General features: G+C 41.7%; 1 protein-coding gene across 1 annotated transcript in view; it reads left to right on the plus strand.

The window, feature by feature from the left end:
* Positions 1 to 15000, plus strand: part of ptprea (protein tyrosine phosphatase receptor type Ea) — a 161051-nt gene that overhangs the window by 73314 nt on the left and 72737 nt on the right. The window contains exon 2 of the mRNA XM_061931918.2: positions 4560 to 4703. The gene's annotated coding sequence lies outside the window, so the exon portion shown is untranslated. The remainder of the gene's footprint in view (positions 1 to 4559; positions 4704 to 15000) is intronic.

A 15000-nucleotide genomic window follows, 5' to 3' on the forward strand; every position in this document is an offset into this window, starting at 1 on the left:
AGGGGTGTCAAACTGGTTTTCACGTCGCAGTTATGGTTGCCCTCAGAGGGCCACTTTTAACAATTAGTAATATATGAATATACATGTGGATATATATATATATATATATATATATATATATATATATATATATATATATATATATATATATATATATATATATATCCATCCATCCATCTTCTTCCGCTTATCCGAGGTCGGGTCGCGGGGGCAGCAGCCTAAGCAGGGAAGCCCAGACTTCCCTCTCCCCAGCCACTTCGTCCAGCTCTTCCCGGGGGATCCCGAGGCGTTCCCAGGCCAGCCGGGAGACATAGTCTTCCCAGCGTGTCCTGGGTCTTCCCCGTGGCCTCCTACCGGTCGGACGTGCCCTAAACACCTCCCGAGGGAGGCGATCGGGTGGCATCCTGACCAGATGCCCGAACCACCTCATCTGGCTCCTCTCGATGTGGAGGAGCAGCGGCTTTACTTTGAGCTCCCCCCGGATGACAGAGCTTCTCACCCTATCTCTAAGGGAGAGCCCCGCCACCCGGCGGAGGAAACACATTTCGGCCGCTTGTCCTTTCGGTCATAACCCAAAGCTCATGACCATAGGTGAGGATGGGAACGTAGATCGACCGGTAAATTGAGAGCTTTGCCTTCCGGCTCAGCTCCTTCTTCACCAAAACGGATCGATACAGCGTCCGCATTACTGAAGATGCCGCACCGATCCGCCTGTCGATCTCACGATCCACTCTTCCCTCACTCGTGAACAAGACTCCGAGGTACTTGAACTCCTCCACTTGGGTCAGGGTCTCCTCCCCAACCCGAAGATGGCATTCCACCCTTTTCCGGGCGAGAACCATGGACTCGGACTTGGAGGTGCTGATTCTCATCCCAGTCGCTTCACACTCCGCTGCGAACCGATCCAGCGAGAGCTGAAGATCCTGGCCAGATGAAGCCATCAGGACCACATCATCTGCAAAAAGCAGAGACCTAATCCTGCAGCCACCAAACCAGATCCCCTCAACGCCTTGACTGCGCCTAGAAATTCTGTCCATAAAAGTTATGAACAGAATCGGTGACAAAGGGCAGCCTTGGCGGAGTCCAACCCTCACTGGAAACGTGTCCGACTTACTGCCGGCAATGCGCACCAAGCTCTGACACTGATCATACAGGGAGCGGACCGCCAAAATCAGACAGTCCGAAACCCCATACTCTCTGAGCACTCCCCACAGGACTTCCCGAGGGACACGGTCGAATGCCTTCTCCAAGTCCACAAAACACATGTAGACTGGTTGGGCAAACTCCCATGCACCCTCAAGGACCCTGCCGAGAGTATAGAGCTGGTCCACAGTTCCACGACCAGGACGAAAACCACACTGTTCCTCCTGAATCCGAGGTTCGACTATCCGGCGTAGCCTCCTCTCCAGTACACCTGAATAGACCTTACCGGGAAGGCTGAGGAGTGTGATCCAACGATAGTTAGAACACACCCTCCGGTTCCCCTTCTTAAAGAGAGGAACCACCACCCCGGTCTGCCAATCCAGAGGTACCGCCCCCGATGTCCACGCGATGCTGCAGAGTCTTGTCAACCAAGACAGCCCCACAGCATCCAGAGCCTTAAGGAACTCCGGGCGGATCTCATCCACCCCCGGGGCCTTGCCACCGAGGAGCTTTTTAACTACCTCAGCAACCTCAGCCCCAGAAATAGAAGAGCCCACCACAGATTCCCCAGGCACTGCTTCCTCATAGGAAGACGTGTTGGTGGGATTGAGGAGGTCTTCGAAGTATTCCCTCCACCGATCCACAACATCCGCAGTCGAGGTCAGCAGAACACCATCCTCACCATACACGGTGTTGATAGTACACTGCTTCCCCTTCCTGAGGCGGCGGATGGTGGTCCAGAATCGCTTCGAAGCCGTCCGGAAGTCGTTTTCCATGGCCTCCCCGAACTCCTCCCATGTCCGAGTTTTTGCCTCCGCAACCGCTGAAGCCGCACACCGCTTGGCCTGTCGGTACCTGTCCGCTGCCTCAGGAGTCCTATGAGCCAAAAGAACCCGATAGGACTCCTTCTTCAGCTTGACGGCATCCCTCACCGCCGGTGTCCACCAACGGCTTCTAGGATTACCGCCACGACAGGCACCAACTACCTTGCGGCCAAAGCTCCAATCAGCTGCCTCGACAATAGAGGTGCGGAACATGGTCCACTCGGACTCAATGTCCAGCACCTCCCTCGTGACATGTTCAAAGTTCTTCCGGAGGTGGGAATTGAAACTCTCTCTGACAGGAGACTCTGCCAGACGTTCCCAGCAAACCCTCACAATGCGTTTGGGCCTGCCAGGTCTGTCCGGCATCCTCCCCCACCATCGCAGCCAACTCACCACCAGGTGGTGATCGGTTGAAAGCTCCGCCCCTCTCTTCACCCGAGTGTCCAAAACATGAGGCCGCAAATCCGATGACACAACTACAAAGTCGATCATGCAACTGCGGCCTAGGGCGTCCTGGTGCCAAGTGCACATATGGACACCCTTATGTTCGAACATGGTGTTCATTATGGACAATCTGTGACGGGCACAAAAGTCCAATAACAGAACACCACTCGGGTTCAGATCCGGGCGGCCATTCTTCCCAATCACGCCTCTCCAGGTTTCACTGTCGCTGCCAACATGAGCATTGAAGTCCCCCAGTAGAACGAGGGAATCACCCGGGGGAGCACTCTCAAGTACTCCCTCGAGCGAATCCAAAAAGGGTGGGTACTCTGAGCTGCGGTTTGGCGCGTAAGCGCAAACCACAGTCAGGACCTGTCCTCCCACCCGAAGGCGGAGGGAAACTACCCTCTCGTCCACCGGGTTGAACTCCAACGTACAGGCTCTGAGCCGGGGGCAACAAGAATTTCCACCCCAGCCCGTCGCCTCTCATTGCCGGCAACGCCAGAGTGGAAGAGAGTCCAGCCCCTCTCGAGAGAACTGGTTCCAGAGCCCTTGCTGTGCGTCGAAGTGAGTCCGACTATATCTAGCCGGAACTTCTCAACCTCGCGCACTAGCTCAGGCTCCTTCCCCCCCCAGCGAGGTGACGTTCCACGTCCCAAGAGCTAGCTTCTGTAGCCGAGGATCGGACCACCAAGTGCCCTGCCGTCGGCTGCCGCCCAGCTCACAATGCACCCGACATCTATGGCCCCTGCTATGGGTGGTGAGCCCATTGGAGGGGGGACCCACGTTGCCTCTTCGGGCTGTGCCCGGCCGGGCCCCATGGGGACAGGCCCGGCCACCAGGCGCTCGCCATCGTGCCCCACCTCCGGGCCTGGCTCCAGAGGGGGGCCCCGGTGACCCGCGTCCGGGCGAGGGAAATCTGGGTTCCTTAGTCGTTTTCTTCATAGAGGTCTTCGAGCTGCTCTTTGTCTTAATCCCTCACCTAGGACCAGTTTGTCTTGGGAGACCCTACCAGGGGGCATCAAGCCCCCGGACAACATAGCTCCTAGGATCATTGGGACACGCAAACTTCTCTACCACGGTAAGGTGGCAGCTCAGTAAAATTTAAATATTTTTTTTGCAGCTTGTGTAAAAAATATATTGTTAATGTATTTTATATATACATATATATATATATGTATATATAAAATACATTAACAATATATTTTTTACAATATATTGTTAATGTATTTTATATATACATATATATATATATGTATATATAAAATACATTAACAATATATTTTTTACACAAGCTTAATGTATTTTATATATACATATATATATATATGTATATATAAAATACATTAACAATATATTTTTTACACAAGCTGCAAAAAAAATATTTAAATTTTACTTTAAAATCTGTCAGCTCAGTCAACAGAATTTTACTATAAAATCAGTGTTTTTTTTTACATCATATAATAAAATGGAATGAATGGAATGGAGAAACAATACCACTATTTTTTAGCGGTAAAATTCAAGCAACAGAATTGCAAGATTTTTTGGGGTTTTTCTTTACCGTAAAATCTTGTTTTTTTAATGGGGTTTTTTGTGTATTTTTTTTAATGTTTTAGTGTCTTACTGTATATGGAATAAAACAGTACTAAAGTTGATTTTACGGTAAAAAAAAAAAAATTCGCTGTAAAATCTTGTCAATTTTACAGTCTACAATTTGAGCGATCATTTGTTTTGGAATCAGAAGTCAAGCATATTAAGTACAGTATTTATCTTTATTTCAACAATTTTTGGAATACATGATAATATAATGTTTCGATTTGGTAATATTGAATTGTAAAATATATGCAATTGCATGCAGTACATGATTTTTAATGTCAAAAGGAAAATAACAAATATATTTAGTAAGAAAAGATTAAGCACTTTATGAACGCATATTATTTCCAGGCTTTCGCGGGCCACATAAAATAATGTGGCGGGCTAGATTTGGCCCCCGGGCTTTGAGTTCGACACCTGTTATCTAGTAAAACCTTACATTTTATACTGAAAATGCCTAAATGTGACTTTGTGATCCACCTTAAATACAAACGCAAATACGTTCTCCATTTGAATGACGTTGTCTGACAATGTGTTCTCTGTGTGTCCAATTGAAAGGTGGTGCACGTCCCTGTAGGACTTGCAGAGCTGCCTTGCCACTTGAAAGTCCACCTGACCATTGCAGCCCGCCAGCGTCATGTGACCCATGTCACCATGGATGTCATGATCGGCACACTTTGATTGGCATCGAGGCTCGCTCAGGTAAGGTTTGGGGAAAACGATCGCAAAAAAGAAAAGAGTATACTGTAGGGTTGTACGGTATACCAGTACTAGTATAGTACCACGATACTAATTAATCATATTCGGTACTATACCGCGTCTAAAAAGTTTCCACCCCCACTGTCAGGTTCAAACACTGATGACATCTATTAAACAAGACAAGAAGCAAGGAATTAAACAGAGACAGAATTAAATTTGGCTCAATTGAGGAGAGACGTCTGGGCTGTACTCTTGTACAGTCTCCCAGCCCGCTCCGGCGAAAGATTGTACGCCTCCTCTTTTATTTAGACTTTCCCTGATTACATGGCGACAGCTGTTTCTAAGGGACGGGGGTCGTAAACAGCCATCGCCTTTGATTAAAACAGTTCAAAGAAAAGGTCGTAAAACAGTTCAAAGAAGCGGTGTTCTGCTTAGTAGGATTAAAGACAGCTTTTGTCTTCTCGCCGGGAACTCATTGAAACACAAAGTTTTGTGATAACTTAGATACAATTATTCTGACACCCACCTTTTTTTTTTTTTTTTAACTGGCATGATGGCGTGTCGTCGTCACGTCGTGACATTGCTGGTTTTACGAGCAGAGGGGCATGTTCGGCAGCGCACAATCACAGAGTACTTACAAGCAGACACAGTGTGTAGACAGGAAAGGGAGAACGGGCGCGTTTTGGCTTAAAAAGTAAAGAGGGAAGTTATAACATTGAAACACCCTCAAGAAGAGGTGCTTTAAGACCTGGCTAGCTAGCGGCTAAAGTCCAGCCGCAGTCTGCAGTGTTTTAGGTACTTCTAAATCACTAATCCTTGTCTCCATGGCGACAAATAAAGGTACGTTTCTTACAAGTATCATAATAGCTAAACATGCTTCACTACACACCGTAGCTCACTGGCGTCACAATGTACACAAGCGCCTGACATCCACTATAATGCATACTTGCCAACCCTCCCGGATTTTCCGGGAGACTCCCGAAATTCAGCGCCTCTCCCGAAAACCTCCCGGGACAAATATTCTCCCGAAAATCTCCCGATTTTCAGCCGGAGCTGGAGGCCACGCCCCCTCCAGCTCCATGTGGACCTGAGTGAGGACAGTTTTTTTTTCACAACGGGAGGACAACAGGGTGACAAGAACTAAATCATCCAGACTAGAGATAAATTGTATTATTATGTTTATCTTACCTAAAAATAAATATATATATTAATAAAAAAAATAAAAAAAAACGAAATACATTTTTACTATATTTTGCTAAAAACATCAAAATTAATTGTATTTTTATTTGTATATTTTCTGACTCCTTATTACATCCAGCCATAGAATTATACATTAAAATAAACATATTTGAAATAATTAATTTTTAAATGATCATAATAATTCATTTAAAATGACCATATTTAACTATTAAAATAATTGCTTGTTTATCAACCACTTTAGCATTTTATTCATTACATTTTGAAGCTCTCAGAAGCCAAGTTATGTTATATTCCTTAGTATTTATTTATGCAAGTTTGAAGTATCAATTATCTAAACACAGTTTTGTTTGCATATTTTCAGGATGTAGATATATATATATATATATATACATATATATATATATATATATATATATGTATGTGTGGGAAAAATCACAAGACTATTTCATCTCTACAGACCTGTTTCATGAGGGGGGTACCCTCAATCATCAGGAGATTTTAATGGGAGCATTCACATACCATGGTTTATATAGGGCACAGAGTGGGTGGGTACAGGCTGGCATAGGGGCGTGGTGATTGGCTCATGTGTTACCTAGGAGGTGTTTCCGTCTGTGGCTGCATGCTGTTACAATTTCGCTGCGCTTGTTGAGGGATGACAGGTCTGGACGGTAAATAATAAACAGTTTCTCTTTCAAGCATAGGTTGCATCTTTTATTACCACTATTGTAAGGTGTGCTGGATGCAAGAATTTGCCATGTTATTGAATATTCAACATTATTGTCTTTGAGGTCCAAATGTGTTTGCTGAGTTCTGTGGTATTCCGCAGGTTTTGGTTCCTGAAAGAAGCCTTGTGATTGTTCCATCTGGTTTTGAATTCTCCCTCGGTTAATCCTACATATGTGTCAGATGTGTTAATGTCCTTGCGTATTACCTTAGATTGGTAGACAACTGATGTTTGTAAGCACCCCCCGTTGAGAGGGCAATCAGGTTTCTTTCGACAGTTACAGCCTTTGTTGGTTTTGGAGAAAAGATGCAACCTATGCTTGAAAGAGAAACTGTTTATTATTTACCGTCCAGACCTGTCATCCCTCAACAAGCGCAGCGAAATTGTAACAGCATGCCGCCACAGACGGAAACACCTCCTAGGTAACACATGAGCCAATCACCACGCCCCTACGCCAGCCTGTACCCACCCACTCTGTGCCCTATACAAACCATGGTATGTGAATGCTCCCATTAAAATCTCCTGATGATTGAGGGTACCCCCCCTCATGAAACAGGCCTGTAGAGATGAAATAGTCTTGTGATTTTTCCCACACATACATATATTGCGCTCTACTACGGTATCGAGCACTATTTTTTGGATAACCTTATTAAGACATATATATATATATATATATATATATATATATGTTTGTATATGTATGAAATACTTCACTTGGTGAATTCTAGCTGTCAATATACTCCTCCCCTCTTAACCACGCCCCCTGCCACCCACCTCCCGAAATCGGTGGTTTTAAGGTTGGCAAGTATGCTATAATGATACCAAGTACAGGAGCGTATCTAGTCGACATTACTATATTGATACATTGATATTTTTTAGCATCACAAAATATTTTTTCGTTTTTAAAAAAAAAATTATATTATGTTTATAAACTCAGGAAATACGTCCCTGGACACATGAGAACTTAAATTATGACCATTGTATGATCCTGTAACTACTTGGTATCGGATCGATACCCAAATTGGTGGTATCATTCAAAACTAATGTAAAGTATCCAAACAACAGAAGAATAAGTGATTATTACATTTGAACAGAAGTGCAGATAGAACATGTTAAAAAAGAAAGTACCGTATTTTTCGGACTATAAGTCGCAGTTTTTTTCATAGTTTGGCCGGGCTCCAGTGCGACTTATGTTTTTTTTCTTTTTTATTATGCATTTTCGGCAGGTGCGACTTATACTCCGGTGCGACTTATACTCCGAAAAATACGGTAAGCAGATATTAACAGTAAATGAACAAGTAGATTAATAATTCATTTTCTACCACTTGTCCTTAATAATGTTGACAAAATAATAGAATGATGAATGACACAATATGTTACTGCATATGTCAGCAGACTAATTAGACAACGTTTTCTAGTATGTTCACTATTTTAAATAAGGACAACATTGCAATAAGAAACTTATGTTTAATGTACTGTAAGATTTTTTTGTTAAAATAAAGCCAATTAATGCTATGTTTGTGCGGCCTCGGCCTCGCTTCCACCCGCAGAAACGAAGATAGGATGACTGACAAGAGGGTTCACTTTGTTTATATCATTCAGGAGGTTATGTATTCGCTGGGATGTGTTTGTCTGTCTGTCTTTTAGTTAGGCAGCAACATAGCAATGAACATTATGAGTTATGATGAAACTTTAGTTCTTTTCTTTATGCATAAGAATTCAAAAGTCCCCTTGTGGCACACATTGTGGTTGTCTGCAACCACACAGGAAACATTCATTTTTCTTGCTTTTTGGTAGAAACCCTGCCAAATAGAATTTGCTCGGAACACTACATTACTTTCTGTGTGACGTCCTACTAGCTGTGAGCTCGAGGTTATTTTGCAAGGTTGTTTTTTTTTGTATCTCATGCCACTTCCTCAGTGCGGATTTTGTTCCTTTTTTTTTCGCGTTTATAGAAAGAAGTGAGAATGTTGCAGGCAGTAGTAGCACAAATTGGAACTAATAACAAAAAGAAGTGTTTGGTAATAATGTGCATCCTCCATGATTACAAGTCAACCGCATTTTTCTTATTCCAGTGTTTTGTAAGATGGACGACCAAAATTGGAGAGGAATTAGATTGGAAGAAAGGGATGAAGTCTTTTCTATTTTAATCTGGAACAACCTTTCCTGTGTGTGAATTGGACCTCGTGTGACTTTTTATAGCCCTTCTGTGTCAATTTATGACTGATGAAGACGTGCAAACGTCATAAAATATGGACGGAGGGAGCGTGCATTAGTTAGACGGTGACACAACCAAGACGGAGATAAATGAGTGGGACTCGGTCTACTGTACCGTATGTGTTTATAGTGTGTGTGTGTGTGTGTGTGTGTGTGTGTGTGTGTGTGTGTGTGTGTGTGTGTGTGTGTGTGTGTGTGTGTGTGTGTGTGTGTGTGTGTGTGTGTGTGTGTGTGTGTGTGTGTGTGTGTGTGTGTGTGTTTCTACCCTTCTTGAGACATCAACAAGGAAAAGTAGCTTCCATGTGAGGACCGGTGAACAAGTGATGACATAAATCATGGTCCCAATATGGAAAACCATTGCATCTAATAGAGAATGTCTCATTTGCACCCCTGGTGGGGAAATCTATCAAAATTAGGTTAGTCCCAAAAAGGAGGGATTTTTCAAATTGACTGTGTGTTGGTTTTAAAAGTGCTCCCCCTCTGGCCAACATATGAAATAACAAAGTGTGTGTAAAAATTTGAAGTGCTCCCCCTCTGGCCAACATATGTCATAACAAGTGTGGGTAAGAAATTGAAATGCGCCTCCTTTGGCCAAAATGTATTTAAAAGAATTACCAAAAAAATGTATATAGAGTAGAGATGCGCGGTTTGCGGACACAACCGCGGAGTCCGCGGATTATACGCGGGTCGGGCGGTTGAAATTAAAAAAAATTAGATTTTATCCGCGGGTCGGGTTGGGCGGTTGAAATTTAAAAAAATTAGATTTGAAATAGATTCAGGCGGGTGGCAGTTAAACCAATTCGGAAATATATATACATAGTTAAATGTTGTTACCCACATACGAAAAACGAGCAGGCACCTGCAGCACGCCACAACAGAAGAAGAAAAAAAAAAGAGATGGCAACGCCGGCAGCAAACGTGGTACGCGACAAACTAAAAAAGGGAATACTAAAGACCAGGGGAAAAAAGGCCAGAAAAGTTCAGCGTGGACTCGTTTTTATGAGGTTGTAAATCAGGATGATAGTAATGCTGGCTACGTGATTTGCAAGAGCTGCGACGCTGTTTATGTCTACGACAGTCACAAAACCGGGACATCTAACATGGTGCATCACATTTGTGCAAAACCCCAAACCTCCACAAACACCCTGAGCATGAGCAGTTTCGTCCGCCGTGATCCCAGAAGAGTGCCACAGGATGTTAAAACAAGATAGAACGCAGCTGCCTGCAGCAGTTTGAGTGGCGCGAGCGCGCATGGAGGTGCGCTCAGCGCGGCTCCCAGATGATTGCGCACTGGTGTGCGTCTGGGCCGTGACAGCGTGGCACGCATTGAATGTCTCTGCTGCATTGGATCAGTCTCCTTTCTTTAACAGGCAAAAGCTTTATAACCTCACTAATGCCTTGCATCGTCTATATTAGATATATAACAACGGGCGGGTGCGGTTTTGATTAAATGTTAGTTCGGGTGAATGGCGGATGGTTGACGACTTTTGTGATGCGGTTGCGGATGAAATAATTGCCTATCCGCGCATCTCTAATATAGAGACATACTGTAATAACTTGAAGTAAATAAAGGTGATTAAAAACCAATTACAAACAAAAAATTCAACAGCAACAAAAAAATTACTAGAATAGAATAGAAAGTACTTTATTGATCCCTGGGGGAAATTCAGCACCGCAGTTCGCTCACAATAGACAAGAATAATAATAAATAATATAATATATATAACATATTATATATATAATATATAAATAATGTAAATATATTCTACATATACTCTACATTTAATTAAGTGCACTACATAAAAGCAGTCAAAATATTAAAAAAAAAAAGCAGTCTTTTTTTTCTTATAAAATTGGGAACAATTTCTCATATTCTTTCTGTTTCTGTAATATTGCAATATTTTCTGGTGAAATTATCACTTTAATTATGTAAAAATATTACTTTTTAATGCAAAATGGTGACATTTGTCATATAAAATTCTGACATTTATCACAATATTGCCAATTTTTTTGTTGTTCTTCTAAAATACTGACATTTTTTTGAGTAAAATTGTGACTTTTGTCACAACTCTGCCGAGTAAAATTCCGATTATTATTATAATATTGCCAAAATGTTAACGTTTTTATATGAAATTGTTGAGTAAAATTACCACTCTTTTCTTCAAATTGTAAAATTGCGACTGTTTTTGAGTAAAATTCCAACTTTTATCATAGTATTACACAAATGTTCAGTTTTTCTTGTAAAATTTTGACTTGCGTTGAGTAAAATGATGACTTTTATTGTAATACTGAGTTTATTATAATACTGAATTTCACAAGTTTTTCTTGTGAAATTGTGACCTTTTTCTTGTGAAATTTTTCACAACAAGCTTTTTTCATATTTGCATAGCATGTATGTACTATTATTAATGTTGTAAATACAAATCTTTATATATCTTGAAAGGATGGTCCGAAAGAGGTAGGCATTTTTCGCAGGTCTCAAGAAGGTAACTAATACAAAAAAGTGTGTGTGTGTGTGTGTGTGTGTGTGTGTGTGTGTGTGTGTGTGTGTGTGTGTGTGTGTGTGTGTGTGTGTGTGTGTGTGTGTGTGTGTGTGTGTATTGTCCTGTGTTTGTGGCGGTCTCGCTCTCATTTCCCATCCAGAGCACGGAGCTACAGGAAGGCCTGGCTGCTGGTTGGCTGCAAAGGAAAGGAAATACGCGGGAAACGAGACATGTGCTTACATAGCAGAAATACACACACACACACACACACACACTGCTGTCCTTTAATCCATCAGCTCTAATTACATTTAAAATTACGAGGTTTTTTTTTTCAGTTCATGTTTTTGACCTGAGTTAGTTCAAGTTTAAGTATCTTCTCCCCATACAGAATAGAGGCCACGCCCCTTTTTTAACATTTACAGCCATTTTTTGAAGCCTAATATGTCAAAGCACTACAAAATGCCGCCTACTGCTGAAGAGTTAAGCTCCTCAGTACACTTTTATTTTGGTAACCAGACATCATAGAGGAAGTTGTTCTCGGTGTGATGGGCGATATCCCAAATGTTCTTAGCGATACGATACCGTCAGTGATATTATTACAATAATTACTTATTTTAGACTAGAATAATGTTTGGTTACCTTCTTGAATAAATGTTCCACAAACTCTTAACTTTACTCTTAGTCGTTGTAGAGGTTGCCCTCTTGTGGGTTCTGCGGACCACCACACACTGCCGCGAGAGCCCGGGTTTCAGGGTACAACACTGTTTTATTTTCATAAGTCGTGCTAGGCATTTGCTTTCCAGTAAGGCTGCAGATAACGATTATTTTTCTATCGATTAATCTATAGATTATTTTTTTCGATTAATCGGTTAATCTATAGATTATTTTTTTCGATTAATCGGTTAATCTATAGATTATTTTTTCGATTAATGTACAGATTATTTTTCCTTTTACCGATTATTTTTTTTATTTAAAATGAAGATGAAAAAATAAATGTAGGCCAGTTTTTTCGAAAGACATGGCTTTTATTTACAACAAAAAAAAGTATGGCCACTCAGTCAACATTGACAACAACATCACAAAATATTCTGTAACAATGTAAACATTTAAAACTTTTAACATTTAACAAAATTAAAAGTAGCTTATTTGCTTTTTAATGTGCAAATATAAAATAAACATACAGTGCAAATCTTAATATTCTGCAATAGTATAAGCATTTCAAAAGTAAAAGTATTGCTTATTTTTGCTTTAAAATGTGCAAAAATAAAGATAAACATCCAATACAAAAAAGTGCGTATTTCCTTGAATTGGCGCCGGGTATATAGTATTTGCATGCCTCGAATTACTGCCGGGTCAAACTCGTTTCGCAAAATAATTAGCGCATGCTTGGCCTTACCGCCGGCTCAGGATTAACGCCGGATCAAACTCGTTTCGCAAAATATTAATTTTATTAGCGCATGTCTGGAATTTTCGCCGGGTCAAACTCGTTTCGCAAAATAATTAGCATATTTCTAGAACTTCCGCTGGGTCAAACTTGTCACGTCATGAGTGACACTTCACCTGTCATCATTTTCAAAATGGAGGAGGCTGATTTCAATAATTTGAAATCGCATAAAGGGAAGAAGATTAAGAGCTATTCAGTAGGATTTAAGGTCCAAGCTATTGAATATGCTAAAAAGAACAGTAAGCAGCTATGTTTTATTAATATACCGTAGCTGCGTGTGTCAAATATGAGTCATTAAATGACTCCCGCCTCCTGGTGGTAGAGGGCGCTAGTGATCCTTCTTGCGACTACCGGTACTGCAGAAGACCGGTGCTGCAGAAGAAGACAACAAGCCACAAGAGTGAGCAGTGATCGTTTGCTTGCACTTTTAACATGGAGGATTACATATCTAAAATAAAACAGTTTTCTAAACTGGACTAGCTTCAATCGAAGCAGGGGGTAATACTTAAAGGAATATCTCCATCGAGACAGAGAGACTTTTAAAACTGAAGAAAGATAAGGAAGACTTCTATAAACAAGTTATCGATGCCTTTGATTAGAATACTCATTTAGAAGTAAAATTAAGACCATAATAACGTTTTTTTTATTAAATGTGCTTTTCATGATGGTATCCTTACATCACTCAAATTTATAAGCGCAGGCTTTTTGGTAAGCGCAGGAGTGAGAAGAGGTTTTAAATTAATTAGCGCCCCGGCGGCTATTCAAGGAAATACGGTATGCGACGCGTCGACGCACAAAAACGGCATCGACGTATTTACGTAATCGATGTCGTCGACGCGTCGTTTCAGCCTTACTTTCCAGCAAATTGTCTTTTTTCTCAGTCCGTCTCTCTCTCTCTGGCTCCCACTACAACCGCCGTGTCTCGTTCCGGCTGCTGCTAATAAAGGCGACAGGTGATCGGATAACAAGGCCCACCTGGGCCATCTACTCACCTGTCGCTGTCTTCGAGGCCGGTCCTTGCACACCCCGTTCCGCAGTCCTGCAGGCCACACCCCCTCCACAGTCGTCTTTATCATTTTTTTGGCTATTGGAAAAGGTTGAATACAGGAAGTGAAACTATCAGTAATTTCTGGGACACAAAGATAGGTTAAGTTCTGCTTCTTCCTGCTACTTTTCACCCATGTTGAATTGTGCAAGTGTGACCAGGGGATGTATTGTGATTTAACTTTGTAAAACCGGTTTGAAATAAACTAAACTACTACTGTTTTTTTACTGAACCGTTACGCAGATCTGTGTGAAGTTGGCCCCCGGCCCACCTTGTCCAAATCTCCCCAAACTTGTTCCAATCGTTTGTGCTGGTTTGCTTTGCAAAAATATTTGGTTTAACTATTATAGTTTTTATGTTGTTAATATTCATAACCATTCCTCAACTTTCTCAGTCTTTTTTGCCACTTGTGCCAGCATTTTTGAAACATGTTGCAGGCATCAAATTCCAAATGAGCTCATACAATATTTGCAAGAAATAACAACGTTTTCCAGTTCGAACGCTAAGTATCTCGTCTTTGCAGTCTATTCAATTGAATATATGTTGAAAAGGATTTGCAAATCATTGTATTACGTTTTTTATTTACGATATACACAACGTGCCAACTTCACTGGTTTTGGGTTTTGTAATTAAAATTTAAATCAATCAAAGAGTGTAGATAAAATACTTTCAGTTGCCATATGCACAGATAAATTAAAGTTTTTTCAGCCTAAATTTGAACATAGCCAACGTTGAGGTCCGTCTCACATCTTCAGGAATACTATTCCAGATTTTAGGAGCATAAAACTGAAACATAGTTTCATCGTGTTTGGTCCTGACTCAGGGCACCAGCAGGAGACCACTCCCTGTGGTTCTCAGAGCTCGAGATGGTTCATATGGTTCTAACATGTCGGAGATGTACTTTGACACAACACCATGAAAAGACTTGTACACATGGCCAGGCCCTTTTAAAGTCTATTCTCTGAGCAACAGGAAGCCGGTGCAGCGACCTAAGCCCTGGACTTAGGTCTATAGCACAAACGAATGGGACAAGTTTAAGAAGCGTTCGACATAGTTGGGGGGGTCTAATAATGATTGATACGTTAATAACATAAAACCATATAGAGGTAATAACTTAAAAACTGTAATAATTAGACCAAAACATGTTGCAGCAGGATGCAACAAGTTTGGGCTGATTTGGCCTGGAT

The sequence above is a fragment of the Nerophis lumbriciformis genome, linkage group LG39, assembly GCF_033978685.3.
Source record: "Nerophis lumbriciformis linkage group LG39, RoL_Nlum_v2.1, whole genome shotgun sequence".
Classification (NCBI taxonomy): domain Eukaryota; kingdom Metazoa; phylum Chordata; class Actinopteri; order Syngnathiformes; family Syngnathidae; genus Nerophis; species Nerophis lumbriciformis.